Raw genomic sequence first — 8,113 nt, forward strand, 5'->3', positions numbered from 1 at the left:
GAATAGCAGGCATTATATAGAGCCATTAGAGATGGTTGCCTAAGTCATGTGGGTTATGGTTATGCTTGATTAAGTCAGTGGGTAGTTAAAAAATTCCTCATGGACCTTATCTCTCAAACCAATTCAATTCTAACCTAATCCTTGTAGAAAGATGTATATGATGCCCTCAAATTAAAGACATGGGCAGGAAATGGGCCAGGCAGCCCTGCTCTCTTTTTTATTTTAGTTTTTGGTTATTTCTTCATTTGTTTTAGGTCCAGCGTGGCCCAGACCGACCCTAATAAAGCTAGGGATAAGGCTAGGGCTGGGCCAGCCTTATAGGGATAATGGACGAACCAGGGCCATGGCTGGCCCGGTCCATTGCCACCTAGCGAAGACAAGTTCATAATCTTCAAAAATTTCTATCATATAATATTAAAGGATGGCACGTGCTTCATGGGTTATATATCGAAATTGGGCATTGGCCAATTTTCAATACTCGTGGTGTCGCATACCATGCAATTCTTCTTCTTTGTAATAGTGAGTTCAGAATTCAAACCTTAACAACCTTTATCCAAATGAAGATTATGTTTCTCAAGGCTTGCTAGGTGTAAGATGAAAGCTCATGCCTAGTCACACTTTTTATCTATTTCTCCATCGCTTTTGACCACTTCATATACGGCATTTATCGTTCGTTAACTTTTTATCTATTTCTCCATCACTTTTGACCACTTCATATACGACATTTATCCTTCATTAACTTTTTATCTATTTCCCCATCACTTTTGACCACTTCATATACGTCATTTATCCTTCATTACGCGCTTGCGTTTGAAGCAACCTTCTCTAGTTGTCAACACAACCAATCCTGTCTCTAGGCCATGATCGGACCTCGCCCGGCTGCCTATGGGGCCAGCATGAGCACAGTCTTGTCCGGACCGGCCCAAGCATAATTTACTCAAAAAGGAAAAGAAGGGAAAAGATAGCTGGGTCCACCTGGCTCTCGTGCCACATTATGTAGTACAAGCCCTAGTTTTCAAGGGCTCGTCATGGACGAAGGGACCGGGCTGCTTCGCCCATTGTTAGTCCTACCTATGTCATAACACTCTCCTTTAATCTGAAAACTTGTGCTGCACATTGTTTCTCTCTCATATTTGAAGACTTAGGGTGTGCATCTCTCTCTCAATTTAATGGTGGCTACTTTCCTTATTCTCATGCTTTTTCCTATAGCAAACATTTTGCTTTCCACAACGTTGTATGCATGTTTTTACATTTGATTTGGATGCAGTTTTTAATTTCATTTTTATTTTTTACAAACTCATTGTCTTTGTAGCTTAGTGTCTTACTGTCAAAACTTACTACAAATTACGTCTACAAATGTACCTTATTGTATTATGGAAAAGGTATATATAGAGCTGAAGCTCTAAACAATCAAACTAGAGCCCACCTAAAAAATTTCATTAGAAGAGGTTGTTTTGATGCAAAAATATCTTCAAATTGACCATCTCGATATCAAGATGCATGTACATGAGAAAAAAGGGATTTTAAGTTTTGAAAATACTGCACATCTTTGTAATGTATTTTTGGACTGGTAATTTTCAAGATTTTTAGGTTGTCATATATCTGCTCAATCTACACTATTTTTGAATCTTTAAATTCTATAATTTAAGATGAAAATATATTTTAAGACTATCACGAAGATTTTCAGTGTTGAGACCCTCTTTTTCGATACTATTGGACTGTGGGCTTTACTTTGATTGTTTAGAGCCTCAGCCCTACGCAAACCGCACTCATTGTATTATTGATCTTATTAATTTAAACTTCTCTCACTATTCTAGCTTGCACTACATCACGGATATAAAATATATAGATAATCCCATTATTGAGCATATTAATTGGCCAAAAGGTTCCTTAGTCCTATGGGACCATACTATCTATCTATACTCTTGGGTAAAACTTACACTAGGAATATAGTTTAGATCACAAATTTTGGGGATGTGATCTCCAGAACCCCGCAATAGACCTCAGAGATTAAAATAAAAAAAAAAGTTTAACTGCCCCTCTGTGTGCCTAAAAAAAAATGGTATCATAGGAATGCACATAACAATACAATTATATGCGCGAATGATCTAGACGTTCAACAACTCAAGATCCAATTTTCTTTCACTAAAAACAATCATCAAATTATAATTAGAAAATCATCGAGTTATAATTGGATGGCTCTCGAAATTTCAACTCAAGAAAACATTTTCCAAATATTTTGCTTGGAGGAGTAAATGTATAATACACTCCCGAGGGAGCATAGCATACGCACTCTTCATTTTAATGTGGAGTGCAAGTCAATGGGTTTATGGGGATACGGTTGCCAGAAGTTGTCCGATGAAAACCTACTGACCGCGTATATCATCCCCGGATAAATGAAAAGACTGGAAGATGATACCCAAGGCAAGCTTTCTATGCCCCTAGAGCATAGAAGTTCTATCCTCCCCCTTATCAAACTGTCCATTCTGAATGGAGAGTTAAGATTTTTCCAATCACAATATCACATCTCTACACTATTTTATTGGTAATGTTTTTTTATAAACTATTTTGACACCAAATTTTGGACATCCATTCCTCTATTAAACTCGCACTAGAAAAATATATAAAAAAAAAATTTTAATAAAATAAAATGACCAAAATACCCTTAACATTTTCAAGGGGTATTTTTATCATTATATTTTATCGAAAAATTATGTTTCATATTTTTTATAAGTGCGCCCCAATGAAAAGGTAGCACGTATAAAATTTCATATTCATACAATTGTATAAAAAATACTACAAGTAAAATACTCTAAGACTTCGGATCTAAGATCATATGGTGATTGGCTCTCTTGATCAAAATTGGACGGCAGGATGGCTGGAGAAGGATAGAATTTCTATGCTGTAGGGGAAGCATAGAAACCTTTCCCACTAAACAAATCCTTCATCTTTATCATTGATTTTTGTCAATACACTTTCTCATAAGGTCTCCCAATAAATGGGCAAGAGATATTATCGTTGATCATCGGTGTTTTAATCATAGTTACAGGGAGGGAGTGGGAACGGCTCCAGTTCCTGGAGCAGGAGCGTCAGATCGACGTCTTCCCAAAGCTCCAGAGCTCAGGGAGTGAGTTCTGGTGATGGTAAAAGCAGCGGATCGAGATCCCGTATGAATAGGGAATGTGTTCAATTATATCGGGATTGAGATCCCTATTTAACGTTCCCATCTCAAATGGGATCGTGTTCCTATATTCATTAGGATCGTGCTCCCATCGACAATTGGATCGTGCCCTTGACTAAGAATGACCGCGTTCCTATTTTGAAGGGATAGATATCCATTCAAAATAGGATCATGTTCTATGCATGATTAGTCCGCGCTCCCATCGCAGAACTCTACTTTTATGAAATTTTGGCTTAAATTATAATTATTTATTTTTAAAAACTTTATTTAAGATGTTTCTTTTAGGAAGTTTCGGTAACGTAGGGATGGGCTCCTGAAAAGTAGGGATCGCGTTCCTAAAATTCTAGGAGTGGGGATCTAATTTATCCAGGATCCTAAAATTTAAGGAACGTGTTCCGACCAGTATCAGAAGCGAGCTCTATTGTGACTGAGATCGAGAATCATAAAAATAGGAGCGAGCTCCCAAAAAGTAGGGAATGGTTTCCGGTCAAGATCCCAGCTATGGAGCGTCGGAGTTGGGTTCCAGAGTGGGAGCACGACCCTAGTTGGTCGCGCCCAGTAACTATGGTTTTAATACTTGGATTGCCCGATTATTGAGTTGGTCAGGCCTGACTGGTCCAATTATATAGGATGGATTAAAAATAATAAAAAATTCACCAGTTGTACGGATGCATTTTTATGTCACTTGTATGTTATGAACGCGTGAGTGGCGTATCGTATAGCATTCCTGCCTTCCTTTTCTTTTCTTTTCTCTTCTTATGATAGGGTTAAAGAGCCTAAAAATTATAAAAAAATAAAATAAAATGGGGTCTTTTGGGAATCGAACCATGAGCTCGAGCTCTTAGACATTCAAGGGCAACCCAGCCAGTATGTTGTCTAATATCTAAAGGTTAAAAATATTGAAATGGTCGAAAAGGTTTTGTATTACAAAACAAGGTTATCGAGTTTCCGTGATTACTTTAAGGAAATACTCCATGAGTAGGAGTACCTAAACAAAGTTGTTTTGGGTCTTTGGGATTTGAAATTCTTATTTTTCTTTATACCATACATAGTGTGGTCGAGATGATTACTTGGAAGGTTTTCCATCTTCATGAAACATTTATTTCTACCAGATTTTTTAGTAGCTCCTTATTATAAAGTTGTAGAAATAGATACTATGTGATCATTTATCTTTGACTCAAAGAGGTCACAATTATTATTCTTTGTTGGATGTTAAATCAAGTGGTTGAGGATGCCTTAGTGATTAGACACCATTGAAAATACATTTTCTCAAATGTTTTGACACACTTCAATCTAGTGGATTTCAACATCCAATTACTATAAATGATTATGACTTCTTTATACCAAAAGTAAATTGTCTCATAATATACAATCCCTGATTGCAACCTTATATAGGTATTTTCACTGTTTTTATATATTAATTACCCATAGGGAAATGGGGAAGGCCACACCCCTTTTCATAGGGGAGAAAAGCGAGTGTTGCTATAGAGGTAGGTTTCAAGTGAGAAGTTGGTAGTGTTTTTTTTGCCAATTCATAAACCAAACATCCCAGAGGCAATATTTCCACAAAATAATTAAAAAAAAGATTCCATAAATAAATGGGAAACTTAGGTTAATGTCCCTCTTAGAAATCTTTTCAAATAGCTGGATTTTACTTTCATACCCATTTTCCCGATTCTTTCATTTTTACTAAAATTACTTTACTTTTAGACCTTAAAGGTCCAAAGTTTAAGCGCTTTATTTTTGCTTATAAACTTACTTTGAACATTGAAGTTTTGAAGTTGTTCCAAAGATCAAATTTGAACTGTCTAGGTAGAAAGTTGGTTTTTGTTCACATGAGTCTACATCGGACCATGAAGCTTTGATGTTGATTTGAGAGAGAATTCTATGAATTGAAACCAACTTCTCACCTTTTGATCTTTGAAATAACTTCAAATTTTGAAGATCCAAAGTAAGTTTACGAGAAAAGAAAAATATTCAGGTCTAAAGTAAGGGCAATTTGAAAAAAGTAAAACATTTTCAAAAAATTGGTATGAACGTAAAATCTGTCTAACTGAGGAATTTCTTAAATATTGATAACTTAAAAAGACATTAGCATAATCTCTCAAAATATATATACAAGGATCCAAACGGGCCCTTGTTTCCCAAATAAACATCATTCCCATGTAACTTAAATAGGAAACCCTAATTGATGTAGTTTATTCCATAGTCCAGTTTTATTGTAATATTGTAGTCCACACTCCGCATGAAATCAAAATATTAAAAGAAGATACAAATGAAAGCTATCCTATATTCATTACATTCATCCCCATGGGCAATCTCTATCACATATGAATGATGGCCCCGTGACCTTGATACTAGTTATTATTCATCCATAAGCAGGCCTTGAGTTTATCAACCAGTTGTTTATCAATTTGGAAGGCCTTTGCATGAACAACATCAGAGATAGGTGGGTTGGCTCCAAACACAGCGTTAGCTATGTTTATCACCCCTGGATCTGGCTGCTCAAACCTGCAATGGCCACTGAATTGCCATAGCCCACTTTGCTAGAAGTGAATGAGGCCCTCAGGAAACACAAACACATCTCCCTTATTCAGTGTCTTGCTAATCAAACGGTTTTCGGGATTGCTCGTCACGAAGCCAACATAGAGGGTGCCTTCTAAGACCGTGATGATCTCGGTGCCACGTGGGTGTGTGTGGGGAGGGTTTTTGCCACCAGGAGCAAAGTCTATACGTGCCAAGGAGATTCCCAGAGTGTTGAGCTTAGAAATTTGCATTACATTCACTGGGTTGACTTTCGAACCCAAAGGATTGCTCGTGTTGCCAGGCTTGTCAAGCCCGGCAAAGAAGAAGTCATTTGCTGTTGCCAACTTCGGATCTTTGCAAACTTTTCCATTCACAAACACTGCATGGGAGGCGAAAGAGAAAAATGTGGTTTGCATGTTGGGAATCCAAATACTGCAGAATTGAATATTAAGCTGTATACTAAGCTTTTAATTCTTTTTTTATCTAAAAATGGATGCATTGCCAATAATAAATTGTAGTTGTTGTTCTTAGTTACAACAAGTGGAGTACCTTTACTGTAATTGTCTGCTACGCAGAAGTCTTGCAAGGGACTTGGATCGGACGCAGAGATGTGAGATGCTATCAAGTAAAGAAAGACAGTGAGAACTAAGAGCTTCATTTTCGTAAAATCTTGATGGAAAAGAGCACTATCCAAACTCTCTGCTTGTGCCTGGAAGGTGATCTGAATCAGTCATGGGGCAATATTTTGAAATTGAAGGAGCATACTTGTTGAATTAGCTTCTAGTAATTTGACCAAGCAACCATAATTCTAAATTAAAGAAGCGATTTTCGAGCCCAATCCTTTTTAGAAAGGAAAAAGTTTATATACGGTTGCAATCTTAAAATGTAGAATCACGTATGCACCTCAAAAGTCATCGAAAATGTTGTTTTAATGTTGAAAAATCTCTCTAATTAATCATCTCAACATCGAGATTTATGAATATGAAAAAAAAACATTTTTGAACACCGGAAATAGTGCATCTTGCAACACATTATCTAGACCGTCCATTTCAATATTCTCATATATTTATGGATCTACTTGATTTTAACTATTTTTAGAATTTAAAATTTTCTAATCAGGTATGAAAATAGATTTTAATATACTACTAAAAAAATTTTACAACAAAATTACATGTTATGATAAAATTTAAAGTTGTGCTTTAATTGGATTGTTTAAGGTTGCAATGTTTTTGAAACCGCACCCTTTTAGAAATAGTATAAAAATGTCTTCAAATTAATGACAAGGTCAGTGTAACAAGTCGCTCCTTATTTTACCTGCCCTATGAACAAAGTCTCTATGCAATAAAGAATGCCGAAGATAAATAATGTAATCCGATTTGCGAGACACCGTTGGTTGGCAACTGGCTGCAAGGAATTCAAGGCTGACCCAGACTCGACCCACCTGGTCAGAATGGCTCCAAATCAAAAATAAATTATATAATAACAAATATATAATGGGTGCGAGCATGGTGAGACACCATTGGTTGGTCCAATGTTGACCGATACTCAATCCACCTGGTTAGAATGGCTCCAAATCAAAAATAAATTACATACTAAAAAATATAATTATATGATGTGTCAACTTTAAGTACTTAAAATAAGTCATACGTCCAAACCTTGTCAATAGATCTAATATTCATGTGTGAAATTCTTGTAATATCCTAAAAATCTATTTTGACCAATTTAAATATCCTAAATAGTACAAACTAGGGTTATCTATAAGTTCTTGAAAATAGTTATTAAGTTGCAAGCTGCAATAATTTTATGATTTCAAATTTTTTTTTGTTTTTTCATTTACAAATCGCGAAGTCGGGATGATTAATTGGTCCCAATAGATCTTAGGTCGGACTAGGACTGGCCCGGTCCATTGCCACCCTTAACGAAGACAAGTTCAAAATCTTCAAAAACAGATTTGTCATATATATTAAAGGAGGGCACGTGCTTCATGGGTCATTTGTATGGTTGATTTGTTGGGCATAGGCCATTTTTTAATACACGTGGTGGCGTGATACCATGCAATTCTTCTTCAATGTGTGATTTTGTAATGGTGATTCAGAATTCAAACGCTATCCAAGACCACTTTCTAAATGAAGATTGTGTCTAGGGCTCGTGGTTGCGTTTGCTAGTTGGGCCGGCCCGGCTCTAAAGCCCCATTATGTAGTACAAGCCTTAGTTTTTTAGGGCCGGGTTAACGGGCCTGGCCACCTGACACATTATTAGTCCTATCAATGTGGTAACACTTCTCTCATCCGAAAACTTGTGTTGCAGATTGCTTCTCTACCAATGTGGTACCACTTCTCTCATCCGAAAACTTGTGTTGCAGATTGCTTCTCTCTCATATTTGACAACTTGGGTTGTAAATGGGAC

General features: G+C 36.5%; 1 pseudogene; it reads right to left on the minus strand.

Moving 5' to 3' along the window:
* Positions 1 to 5,538: 5,538 nt before the first annotated feature.
* Positions 5,539 to 6,427, minus strand: LOC18429974 (putative germin-like protein 2-1; annotated as a pseudogene).
* Positions 6,428 to 8,113: the final 1,686 nt, after the last annotated feature.

This window comes from Amborella trichopoda, chromosome 6 (assembly GCF_054954075.1).
Source record: "Amborella trichopoda isolate Santa Cruz 75 chromosome 6, AtrichopodaSantaCruz75HAP2 v2.0, whole genome shotgun sequence".
Taxonomy (NCBI): Eukaryota; Viridiplantae; Streptophyta; class Magnoliopsida; order Amborellales; family Amborellaceae; genus Amborella; species Amborella trichopoda.